This window comes from Coloeus monedula (assembly GCF_965178545.1).
Source record: "Coloeus monedula genome assembly, chromosome: 9".
Lineage (NCBI taxonomy): Eukaryota > Metazoa > Chordata > Aves > Passeriformes > Corvidae > Coloeus > Coloeus monedula.
In genome coordinates this window covers 23,149,888-23,163,324 of record NC_138789.1, presented here as the reverse complement: position 1 = coordinate 23,163,324, position 13,437 = coordinate 23,149,888, and the positions used below count along the sequence as shown (strand labels likewise).

General features: G+C 42.5%; 1 protein-coding gene across 2 annotated transcripts in view; it reads left to right on the top strand.

Annotated features, from left to right (window-relative positions):
• Positions 1–13,437, top strand: part of LOC309576060 (phosphatidylinositol 3-kinase regulatory subunit gamma) — a gene marked incomplete at its 5' end in the record, with an annotated part of 73,061 nt that overhangs the window by 45,807 nt on the left and 13,817 nt on the right. The window lies entirely within an intron of this gene.

Below are 13,437 nucleotides of genomic sequence, written 5' to 3'. Positions count from 1 at the left end.
TTATGGGGCATGTACTTTCAGAATGTGCTTTTCAACCTGTGCCCGAATCATGGCATGTGTCTGCAAGTGTGGTTTATTCTCTTTGTTTCAGCACAGTGAGCTGTGTTTTTCTCTCTGGAGGTATGTGGTACTTTAATTAAAACAGGAGGAGGTGATCATCCTGAGATTTTTGGATCACAAGGACCTGTACTTGCTTCCTTTGGTAACTCTGACACTTTAAAAATTGGACAGATCTCTCAGACACCCAATACTGTCCACTACTCATTAAATTCTTGCATACCTGACACTACCTATTTTTAGATGTTACTACTGAAAGCCTAAAGTTCAGTCAAGTCACTTTGCTTCTGTGAATTTTAAAGGATATCTTTCTTGTAAATGCTTTTGATTTTTTACTATTCATGAGGTAAGTATTTGTGTGTGCTTGTATCAAATGAACAAAAACCCAAGTCCCATTGTAGGTGACTTAAAGCAATTAGTGTAGGGTTTTTATTTAAAAAATAAAAATAAAGCCCCTTGAATGGCTTAGTACAAGGAGGCTGCTAAAAGGAGCTGGACAAACTGAACTGGTCAGAAAACAACTTTCCAGTGTTTCTGCAGGAATTTGGCCATGCAAAATTTTTAGGAAGCCTTTCGAAGTTTACATTAAGAAGCAGCTCTTCTATCATTAATAATGCCAGTGCTTCCATCATTGGAGCCTTCTTGTCAGGGATAAAGGCTCTGCACAGTCCAAACACCAGTTAGCAAAAGGACTTAGTGTTACAGGCTGATCCCTGAAGTGTTCAGTAACTTTATCTTTCATATTTTTAAACTAGACAAGCCAGAGCTGGAAGTGATGCATGGGATAATCCCCATGTGTATGTCCTGATTTTGTGGAACTGCAGTTTTTAAATTGCAAGGGGAGGGAGGGAGACTGTGGCAGAGGGGGTCTGCTTTCTCCCTGTCCAGAGGCAGGGTGGTAAAGTGTTTTCTGGCCTGGGATGATAGGTCATCCCTAAGGGGAGTGTGGAGGAATTCATTTGGAAGGCTTAAACACTCGGCATGCCTTGGGATAAAGTCACTGCGTTTGCACCCGGTAACAACCACAGCTCCATTTGGCCCACTTCCAACAAAAATTTGTGAAGGTTTTCGGTGCAGCATTCCCGGCGCGGTGGCCGGAGCTCCTGGGAGGCTGAGTGGTGGCAGCGTTCCCTCGGCAGCGCCCAGAGCAGTGATGTGCAGCCCCGCTGCCGAGGCAGCCCGAGCGCTCTTTTGTTCCCGCAACTTGAGCGGAGAGATCCCCGCTTGGGTTTTGTGCCGCAGCACCGGGCACTGGCGGATCCCGGGAACCAAGTGTCTGGGCTCACGCATGAGTGCCCCTGATTACATTTTACTGCGTCCAAACTTGAGGCAGAAGACAAAAGCAAGGTGAACATAATGTGCGGTGTCACCCGTGACCTCCGAGCCGAGGGTGGGGATACTGTTTCTCGTTAAAGGCCAGTAGACCTTTAATTTATCTTGGCAGGCCGTCTTAATACCCACCTTAGCGTTGCCCAATAATAATGCAGAAATAAAATCTGGTGATGGCAGGCAGCCTGCAGAGCAGCCGGAGCTTCTGTCAGGCCTCAGTGCACCTGCACCAGCTTATCAGTGTGCTCATGTTTGCTGTTCAGGGCTGTAGGTGTAAATGGATGTTCAGAGCAGGTCCTGGAGCCTCTCTGCTACAAGGTTTGCTCTAGAGTTCAGAAATAAAAATAATAACACATCTCTCTCACTTGAGTTTTTCACAACTCAAGCAGAGGCAGTCAGGTAACAAGGGACTGACTGCAAGCTTTCTGCTAGGCTTTAATCCATCCTAAATGTAGGAGTAGGACAGTTTTCCCAGAGTGGTGGAACTAGGGATTCAGCTCTGCCAGCCTCCCAAAGCATAATTTAGAGCAGTACAACTAACACAGGAGCCACTGTGGTGACAACCAGCAGGGTGACTCCTGTTACCTCCTGCTTTTTCCTTCTGCTTACATTTTGTTTTGCATTTATACATGCACCACTGGCATAAGGGAGGATCTCTTTGTGGCAAATAATACTACATGCAGCAAATAACTTTCAGTATATAAAGACACAACTGGGACCATCAGTTGCATATAGCTAACATAGCAGCTTCTCAACTTTCTGATGATGGATTAAGTTAAAGTGTTGTGGCTGTAGCAGCATTGTGTGCTGGCTCTGGCATTAGGGAGCTGTCAGGGGTTCACTCCTATATTTGTTGCTGCTGTGGGTCTTGCTGTCTGAAAAGACAAGAAAATAGGTTCTGGGTTGAATTTAGTTTATTTGACAATACCAGTTTAGGTCTGCAAAAAAGTTGTTACTGCCAGAAGTTTTTGAACAGAGGATTTCAAATTGACTGCAGAAGTTACCAGAGTATCTGAAGGACCCCTACCTATGTATTGCCTCACTTTTATTTAGTAGGGCTAAGCAATGTCTTTCCCTCTGTAGATCTGGGATATGTTATCAGTTGTGTTGATGATAAAATGTGTAATCACTGAATACATTTTGTCACAGTTGGATGAAAATCAGTAAGAGTGTTCCACTGGGATTTCTGATACAGATGTCAGCAAAGATATTTGGCTCAACTACAAATTAGAGGTTAGTTTCCTTTGGGTGGCTTATGAAGAAAACCACAAGTTTAAGGTAGGCTTCTAGTGCAGAATGGGCTGTATGAACAAATAGTACAGTAACTCTTTGACCTAAAGCTATATGGAAGCTGCCTGTTTGAACCCTGAAATATGACCAACTACGTTTATAACTTGATCCAGCTGTCTTTTTCAAGAACAGTACTTTGCCTTGCCTCATATGCTGTAACAATGCAGTTGCTACAAAATCTTTTGATAATTAGATGGGGGGAGCACTAATCTATGGGCTGCTTAGTTTAGTCTTTGTAGAAGCAGCACTGCCAGTGTATGAGTGAGACAAGTATTCAAGGGAAAAACTGTATTTATTCATTATAGTTTCTATTTCCTTCTCATATATAATTTGACAACCCTTATTTTAGGGGAGCGATACTATAATTGTAATTTGGAAAACACAGGGTTCCGAGCTCAAGGGCAGTGTTTACTGGGATACCAGGCGTGCTGTATCATTATCAGTGTTACAGTGGAAACTGGATGTGGCTTCTTGAATTGGGTTTGTGGTACACAGTAGCCAGATGTAGGTGATCACTGCCTGTCTATGCCTGACTAGTTTTCCAGTGGGAGAACAGATGCAAATTTGAATAGCATTGTCAGTGTTGTCCTTCAGCTTATCTGAACTGACTTCAGAAGCTTATCAAAGAAAAGTTCTGTTCTTACACATCTTAAAAAAAAAGAAAAAGTTCTAGGGCATGTATTCAAAACAACAGCATTGTAGCTTCAACTGTATTTTTTGCAAATTTAAGTCTTGCTGGAAATTGTATTTAAAAAAAAGTAGATGTTTGGGATTGAGAGTTGCCTTATTACAGAAGGGAAGTTTGTGTGGGCTGATTTGGGGTAGAGCAGAGAGTAAATAAGGCTCAGTCACTGTATTCTGCATATCTGGGAAAATGGTTTGGATTTGAGTCTCAGCTCCTGTGAAGACAGTGGTGTGAATTGCTTGTACTCTGTTCTTGTTAACACCTAGATTTCTTTACTAGCCTTTTCATTTAATGACTGCTGTAACAATTTTTTACTTCTGATTGCATTTTTAGGCTTGCTTTTGCATTCCTTGCATTTCGTTTTCATTTTGATGGCTCTAACTGTTAAAGAATATCACTCATCGGCTTTCAATTAAATACATGACCACAAAAAATAGCATCATTAATAGAAAGTGAAATGCTGTTTTGCTTGAGATGAGAGAGCCTGCTTTAAAAGGCTAACATTTGTGTTTATCACTAGGTTTTTAGATTATGTAGAAGTAGTTGGGGGCGGGAAGGCTTGCTAATAGGAGTTGTTCAGCTTTGTTCTGTAAAGCTATAGGTTCATGCAAACTAAAACATGAGGGGACATCCTGAGAAGAAACCAAGCTCTTCAACATGTGTTCTTGCAGCAGATGTTATTTCTGCAATTGTTGTTCCAAACAATTTTGTGTATTGCATGATTCCTGAAAGGAGTTAATCATGGTGTTGCTTCTGTTTCACCTGTTTAAAAGGAGAAAACTCTTCCCAGAGTTTCCTGTGGGGGCTATTGCTTTCTCAAGCAGCAGAGTTGACTTCTGTCTTTGCCATTGCCTGCATGATTATCTTATTCCAGACTAAAGCTATTTGGGCTTATCTTTGCTCTACAGCTTGGGAAAACAGAGGCATAGCTGGTCATATGCATCTGCGCCCAGGACTGAACACAGTTGGGTGCCTTACATCACCTCACGTTGGTTGTTTAGTGAGTCACTTTTTGGGCAGAGAGCTGGAGAAGCATAAAGAATACATTTATCAGCATGCCCTGTGTGTTTTAAAGCTTAGGCTTTATTATTGTCAGAAAGACTGTTAACTGTGTTGAAACAGGTTGCTGTAAAACTTTAGTCCCATTAAAGCAATAGGTGTGCTCTAGCTGGATTTTTTTGGAAAACTCATTTTTGTAAAGTAGGTTGCTGAGTAATGCTTAAGGAACAATCTCTGCTCATGTTCTAAGTGCCCCTATGGAAATGAGTCAGATTGTCTTTTTTTCTTCTGCTTTTTATCTCATTTCTTCTGACAGGTTAAAGTCTGCACAATAGCTAAGTAAGCAAGAATTCACTTCTCCACATAATATAAACTACAGCAATGAGCTGGTCCTGGGTCCCCAATCAGTGTGAGTGGATGTAACTTCTTTAGAAAATATTTTCATTGTCCTTCCTGTTTGCTGTGTCCTCCATTCAATAGACAAAGATTCTGCCATGTTCCAGTGCATACATTCCAGTATCTTAAGCTTTTCTAGTTCTCAAGGAAAGTGTCTATATACAGGGAGCTTTACAAGGATTCATACAGTACAAAAAAAGGCAAAGTGCAGGTGGTGCCTCTTGTAGCCCTTTCCAAAAAGGACTCCAGCTGCCCTGCTGAACACCAACCAGCTGCCTGGTGAATCCTGATGCCGAAGCACAATGAGCTCTTAAGCTTTCCTGTGGCTGAACAGGATCCAGGATCTTCACTGGCTTTGAGTCCAGCAGCACACTCAAGATGGATGCCTTCCATCCAGAGCGCTTTGAAAAAGGAGATGAAATACTTCAACTGCTTCAGGCTGTGGCTGCTTCCAGCATTCACCCAGACTGTACCAGTTTTTGTGATTTTAATGGTAGTTCATAGGAATGTTACTTCTAAAAGCAGATATCCCTGAAGATGACACATAGTTATCTAGAAATGGCTTCAAAAACATCACATTTCTCTGCACAAAAGTTGGTGGGTTTGGAAGAATTATAAAAGTACCAATCTGTTCCTTATCCCATTAATATTGTTTGTTCTTTTGCTACAAAATAACTTGACTTTTGGTTCAGTGTCACTTTGTGACTCTTGTATTTCAGGTCAGGTTTCTCCTTCCAATCATAAACCTGTTTCCTTTCATTAGCTACAGCTTACTCTCTGTTTCTTCCTCTAACCCTTGAAAGAAGAAAATCTACTGGAGCCATTTTTTCAGGTTTTTACGTTCTGTAGCCTCCCCCTAACTTTGTCTCTGGAGTCCCTAAAATCTGATGCTGCACACAATCATATTTTCTTTTGGAGGAATTCTTTCCTTGCTTGCATGCCTCCCCTTAAAAAACCCAAACAAAACACCTGAAGGCACAGCTGCTGCAATGGAGTTCAAGAAAATTTGCTGTAATGGGGGAACTTGGCTCACTGTTTACATGTGAGGCTTTCTGAGTGTGGGCAGTAGGGCTTGCACTCAACACCTGTCCCAGAAAAATGTCTTAGAGGTAAATGGATGAAAAGGTCTTTGACAGTGTTATGCCTGTAAGTTCTGTTGTCTGTTATAACCTGAATTTGTACATTGCAACTGAATTTCCCAGGCTGTCAGTACTCCTGCTGCTCTGCCCTGTGTAGCCATCCTGGGGACATTGTCAGAATCTACATCATTGGTCCTCAAGGAACTGCTCCCAAGTGTCAAATTAGAAGTCTTTGGTGGTTTTGGCTTTGTTACCCCAATTCATCTCCTGTCTCCAAGAATGCCTCTTGAAGGATACAAGGCAGCTTGAATAAATGAGATGAGTGTTTAAGATCCTTTCAGTTTTGAAGGGTACAGTACAGTCTCACTGATAATTTTTGGGGCAGTGAGAGAAGTCAAGCTGCTGCTCTGAAATGGATTTCATTAAAATGCTTTGAAGATCACTGTGTACTGAGTAAGGAGATTGAATCTGAGCATGAGCAATGGCCAGGCTTGACTATTCTAGGTCTGCCCTGAATCTCCCCTTCTGCTGTAGGCACTGCGTGGGATCCCAGGGATTGGGACTTCTGCCTCAGTGGAGCTTCCTTCAAGATTAAGGTTCTTAAAAAAGATGACTCATGACAAAGTGTACAACAGATTTCCTCTGAATACTTTTCTACCTTCAAATTCTCCTGGATTCTTGATTTAGGAATGCACCTTTTGATCTTGATTTAGATGGCTCGCTATTAGCAATTTAGACGGTGTTGAAATATTTGTACTTGGTAACTAGAAAATGGTTTGACACAGCACAAGGACAGGTACTGTATGAGGAAGAGTTTTACATACTGCTTTGAAAGATTGGAGCTAGTGGTAAGCTGAAATAAAATGCTGCTTAGAGCAGCAAGAATCATATGCATTTGCAGCTGTATTACTATTATTTTTAAATAGCCTCTTGTGCAGTAAACTTCTCAGTAGCACCAATTACTTCTGTGAATTGGATCCCCTGTGAGGTTTGTACTTGACATCTGGACAGATATTTAGTCTTTGAAATACCTGGGGAAAACAGCCCTGAGCTGTTTTTATTTAAATTATTTATTGTTTAAAATTAGTTATTATTTAAAAGATCTTCTTCTTTTGGCTTCGGTACATCCCCTAGCCATAGCTGTCATTGCTTGGGCCTGACTTCATTCTCTCTCTTCCACAGTGAAAAGCCAGTTCTTTGTTCTCGATTGCTGTAGTTCTTTGCTTATCCTGAATTTTGTGTTTTCCTTGCTCTTATCAAAATATCTGTTCCCACATATTGACCAAAGAGTACTTTTAATAGTGGTTTGAAGACTCCGCCTGTGGAGGAGTAAAGAATATGCTGTGGTGTTTCTTCTGTGAAGGCAGATGAGGAGCTGCTTTAGTTAGAAAGCAAAAAGGAGAAACCCCTTGCGCTTTACATTTACTTTTGCTGTATAGTCTTCTAGACCTGACACTGTAAAGTACAATGTTCTTGTTGAATATCTGAAATTTTCATTGCAATAAAATGTCTGTCACGGACTTTCATCCAGAGTTGGCAAAAGCCTGGGCCTGCTGTCTGCATGATAAAATTATTCCTTCCTTGTGTGAGCCGGGCATGTGATGCTGGTAGTGATAATCTCTGAGTGATAAAACATGGCAAAAGTTCTAAAACCTCTCCAGTTTATTAGGAGTGTGCTAATTATGCCTGGTAGGTGGAAGAGGACTTACCCTTTTTATCCTTCTCATGTTAATTTTGGGGCAGTCACCTCAGCCCTGTTGATTATGGAACCTCTGACACTACTGTAGCTTTGCAGCAGTTACACTGGGCTCTAAGTTGGAAGGAAAACTGTTTTTCTTTGGGCAGTGAAAATAATTGGGAAGCTGAGGTTTTTTTTGGCTTTGCACCTTCATGCAAAGGCTGGAATGAAGGGGAGGAGCTGTGTTTTAATACAGAAGTCAAAGATGCCCATGTCATTTGTCTGACTGTGAGCATCTTCCATTTCTTATATCTCAGCCCATGAAGTAATAGGGCTTGCAAAGTAGTGAGAGATGCTTTTGAAATGCCCAAAGGAATGCTGAATTTGACCCAGCCTCTTCACACACTGTTGCTGTCCCCTGTTCTGCAGATGTCCCAGAGCAGATAATATTTTAACCTGTGCAGTAGCTGAGGATGCTCATGAGGAGCAGAGTGCAGCAGAAGCCTGGCAGGCTGTAGGAGGTGAAACAGTGATTGGGAGGTGTGGGAGAGGGCTGGATAGCTGGTGAGTTTTCAAACAAAACAGATCTTTATCAAAAAAGCCAATTAATCAAAACTGAAATATTTCTTAAAGGTGTTGTTTTTTATGAAAGTTCATAGAAACACAAGCAAAGCTATAATGGGAGTGTTTTTGTTGGAAGCCTGCCTGGCTTTCTGCCAACTTGTCTGCTGTTTTCTGTAATGAGATATTGAAAGACTTCAATTCTTTGAATATGTCTTACTCCTTGGCATCTCGCCTATTTTGGGGGAGGAGAGTGAAAATGTGAGCATGCCTGAGGTTCTGTGGCCAGCAATAATTCCATCAAGGAGCTTCCTTTCCCATTCCCAGAGCAGTTCTCCGTGCACATTAGCTGCCCTTTGAGGAAGGGCAGCTTGGAAGGGCATCGGTGCTCAACGCTCTGCAAGAGGGGTCTTGGCAAGAGAACTGAGATGTTGAGCTGCCAAGATAATTTACCTGCCAGTGGTGGGGAATGGGCTGCTGTCAGCAGGTGTGCATGACCCTCCTCCTTGTCAGCTGGAAAACCTCTGCAAAAGCCTGTGCTTTTTTCACAGATGTCTTTGAGGGGTTCTCATGCAGCAGGGACGAGTACAGGACTCCCAAGGGAGGGAAAGATTTTGAGGCTTTGCCTGAAATGTGTTAGAGAAATTGAGAAGAGTGTTTGAGAAATTGAGTAAGACGGCAGAGAGCAGTTAAAGGTTGGGGAGAATTTTTCTCTTCAACAAAGCTAGCCTACATTTTCATTCCAAGTCTTCATCTATATCTCCAAAGGGAAAACCCTTCTCTCCTCAAGGACTGTGTCATTAAAATGTTAGCCAGCCTAACCACAGATTACTTGCATGTTTCCATAGCAATGACACTTTGTAGAGCTTTATATTACAGTTTGCAGGGTATCTACTCTACATCAGCCTTTTTGAAGCTGAGTAACTGTCTTGGAAATCCTCTGATCTGTTTTCTGCTTGTCACAATGTGGAGGGAGAGTAGATTGAGAGCATCAGAAAGAAGGCTAGTAAACAAGCCCATGAAAGTGCTGAGGGACTTTAAATTGACTTTATCAGAGTACTTGGTAGTTGTGATTATTTTTAACAGTAAGGTAGACCTAATGCTGCATTTAAACCTGCTATGCTTTTAAGTATCTGGCTTGGAGCTCTTGGAAAATACTGGAAGAAGTAAGTTGTGGAGCCATTCTTAGACTAAGTGGCATCTGCCTTAAAACTGAAAACTAGAGTTTAATTAACTGGCAGGTTGATTTTGTACACAAGTACTGCAGCCAGAGAAGAAACAGGCTGCTGGACTGGATACTGCATGGGATATAGCACTTGGAAAACTGATGCATTCTTCCTGTTTTACTCCTGAATCAGTGCCATTGAAAACCCTCACACATAGGGTTCACTGGCTCTTAGATCATGTAAACTTGTAAAATTTTTTATTCAAAACCTGACTGCAGAATGTGTGTATCTCATTGAAGTCACAGCCTACTTCGCTGCAGTTAAATTCAGGATTAATACAGCCCACGATTTTTTACGAGAGACTTTAAAGGAAATACAGCGGCGTTGGACTTCAGACACTTGCCAGCTTTCCTACTTGCCTTGGTGTCGGAGGAGCTTTGAATTTCAGAGAGTCAAGTCAGTTAAAGTCACGAGTCGCCTTTTCAAAAAACAATTCTGCACAGTCAAGAAAGCATTCCAAAACTACCTTTGGCAGGTCCCAGTCCACAGGCTTTTGTCTCTGAGGGCCTGCACAGCAGCTCTGGGAGCAGTTCAGCTGAAGATACCTGCCGGAAACGGCACGGCAGCCTTCGGGCCCTGACGTTAGCAACATCCGATCCCGCGCCTGGCACACATTGGCTGCCATGCCTCTGCTCCATCACCAGCTTGTTTTTATTTCCCCCTCCTAAGTGACACTGAGCTGGGGTTGGGATTTAGGTCAAGCTAGTCTGCCTGGGAAAGCTAGAAAGAGGGAACTAGAGTTGCTAAAGAAATTAAAACCAGATATGCCCATGAATGCGTGAGGGAGAGCCAGTCTGCACTCATTGCCAGGCAGTCACTGAGGGCTGAACCTGACCTTTGGAATGTTCTCATGTGGGAGTGGAAGGGTACAACTGAGCTGTCACCTCTTGGGATTTGGAAAGATCTGTGCTCTAAAACTGTCCTAGAGACATGGTAGAGGAAGGATGCTTGTGTATCTGGTGCTAAGAGACAGTTCTTTATTAGAATGGATAGATCTGTTGTGCTGTTAATCACTTGTGATCTGTGTTCTTTCTCTCCCAGGAAAAAGGAGGCAAGAAACCATCAGGATCATTCACTTTAATCAGAGCTGGTTTAGAGATAAAGTAAAATTGTGCCTGTGGCTAGAATTGGACTCAGTGACATGGAAAGAAACACGGCTGCTCTTGAAAGTGTTCCTGTTGACTTCAAGCCAGTCTTATATTACTTTGCTCTAGGATTTTAGCTCTCTAATATTCATTGAGTAAGGTATATAAAACTGGATTATTTTGAATTTAAAATCAAAATCTGTGGACTCTTTGAGGCTCTCTGTAGCTTCTCATAGAAACAGCACAGGATTTCTCCTAGCAGCATTGTTAGTATCATCTAGGTACTAAGTAAAAACTGTTTAAGGATGCCTCTTCTAGCTACCTATTGGGCCAGCGTTACAAGAGCGGCAGTGTGGTGGGTGCTGCTCTGTTGCACTATACTTGACATGCTGTTACAAAATATTCCCTTTGTGTCATCACAGGGACTGGGCTGTGAGGTTTTTAAACTACCTTTGTGAGTGTTCTCCATTTGTGCAGACTAAAGTCTATGGGGTGAGAGCGTAGCCAGGAAATGCTGAAATGAATGGGCATGTTGGTCTATGGGGTAAAGCAATAGCAAGAGCCTGGTTCCGTATCCAGTACAGGGGAAAATCTATTATGACTCAAAGAGCTCAAAGCATTGAAAGTAAAGAATTAGATACATAGCTCTCTGGAAACAGGATCCACCCTTGCAAATAGTTTTGTATTTTTGAAATGTGCATGCTATTAAAAAGCATTTTTCAAAAGTCTATTGTGTAAAGGACTGGCTTCCATGAGTCAGGTTTTACAGGAACTGGTCCAAGCCTTATTCTTCTCCCTGAAATAATTTCCTTCCAGTTTTCTCATGCAGAATGAAGTTCCGTAGGCAACCTCCTGATAGTGAGAACTGATATCTGCCTATTAAGGGAAAGGAGAAACTCCCACTTGTAGTAGGGACACTTAGTGTAATGTATAGTGCTCTGTGTCCAAACTCCCATTCCTTACCTTTCTCGTCTTCCTTAGTTTGCTTTTCTGTACCCAGTGCTTTGGAGTGAGCCTAACAAAGCTGCTAAATAATCCCACAGTGTATAAACGAGCAAGACTTAATCTTACAAGGAGGGCTAGAGAAGTATTCAAGTACTCTAGAGAACACTTGAAAGCCTCTTCTGGAAATCCCCTATTAACAGTGTAAAACAGGCTTTTTACACTGTAAAATACATTGGAGTTTTTGATACGTCCAGGCCTTAATTTGAAAGACCCAGTGAAATAATTGCAGGTGCTGGTATAGTTTTCTAAGAACTCTCTGCACTCTTGTATGTTTATTATGTAAAACTTAATATGCTTTTCGATGACTCAGAGCCTGCAGGAGATTCTGGAGTGGGTCAGAACATCTACAGGTTTTCTGAACTCAAATTTACTGTCACTGATGAGACTCAGAACTGCTGTAGCTGTCTTGTCCTAGGTGAGATGTTGGGAGCAGTCAGGACCTGAAGACAATTTTTAATTCAGGAATTTTGAATGGGGGAGATGGAACAGCACAGTGAATGCAATTGATGCTACAGGCTTAGCCTGGATATATGTTCCTATGACCCTGGATGGGGCTGGGAGCTTCAAGCAAAGTAGGGTTGGAGCCGTGTCTTACTCTCAATGGTGCTTTGTGCGAATACTCGTGTGCTACACAAACAACCGTAGTAGTTGAGCTAGGAATAACTGAAGCTTCCTAACCAGGAAGCTACTTCACTGAATCCGAAGGTTTTCACCTTCCTTTTACAACAAGACCTGTTATTGCCTCACTAGATGTGTGCACACCTGAAAGTTCCCAGCTCACCCCATAAAAAGAACCTGTATGCTACGGTTTAATGCTCGGTCCCACAGAATGAATGCTGCTATCTGAATCAGGTGTTTGGTCAGCAACCCCAGGGTGCAAACGTCTGGGTCAAGGTTCAGATTTAGTTTAGATTGGCTCAATTAAAGCATCTACTGGTTTGTCAGAGAACAGTGAAGTTACTGTGTTGGATATTCAGCCTGAAATGGTATTTGGAACTGCAGTTAGAAGCCTGTTTTCTCTTCTTTAATGTGGGGGGTGTGGCTCAGAGGTGAGCAGATGGATGGTGCCAAGTAGCACACCTCTCAGTGCTAAGCCATTCCATGCTGGAGATCAAAATCTTCTTTCTGCTGCCTTTATTTGTGTTTCTGTGTGTACGCAGGGATTGTGCATCTGAAAGATGGCTGTTGTCACTGTGTCAGGCCTGCTCGCTGGTGCTTGTGTAATCTGATGGTGAGGGCACAGGGCTGGGAGCACAGATGTTCAGGGTCTGACTTAGAAATGTGCTGGCAGCAAATCAATGTGTGTAGCTACTTTCTTACTCTGAATGTGAATGTGACCTGTCCCTCTATAAAACAGTCTCACGAAATGCCTAAAAAATGCTCAGTTTCAGTGGCAATGTTCTTGATGAAGTATCCAGTCTTTGCGAAATAGGGGAGAGCACTCAGGACACTTTCCCAAAGAAAATAAGAAAGAAAATGTATCATACATTTCTGTTCACAGACCAGTCTCTCCCAGTACATCAGTGTGCCTGTGGCTGCTGAATTACTAATTCAGGGCTTACAGTCAGGTTCGTGATAAAGTTGTTTGAGCAAAAACTGGCCAAACAGAAAACAGCTTTGGTGTCTTGTATGCCCTTACATTGTGTAACCTATTTTGAGAATGGAAGTAAAAGCATGTTTGCCATGAATTCAGGATAGGGGAATTCTGAGCGGGTATGCACCAGGCCTGCAGGTGTGCAGTTCTGCCTGTGTGTTGGGCATCTGTAGCACCCCCTTTCCTGTGGTAAACACTGTAGCTATGCAAAGTGGTGCAGGCACTCTAATAGTTATCTAACATCCCCTGTCCCCTTCCCTTACCACCTCATGTCCTGTAGTAGTCAAAGAGTCACAGCCTCTGTTCCAAGCAGGAGCCTGAATGACAAACCCAGTGCGCAGCATGAACCTCGGGTCTGTGACAGATACAGCCCTGCCCAGCCACCACTGCTCTCTAGCAGTGTTTTTCTTTCTGAAGAGTTCACCTGTTTGCTCTTGTGGGTTGGCTTCAGGA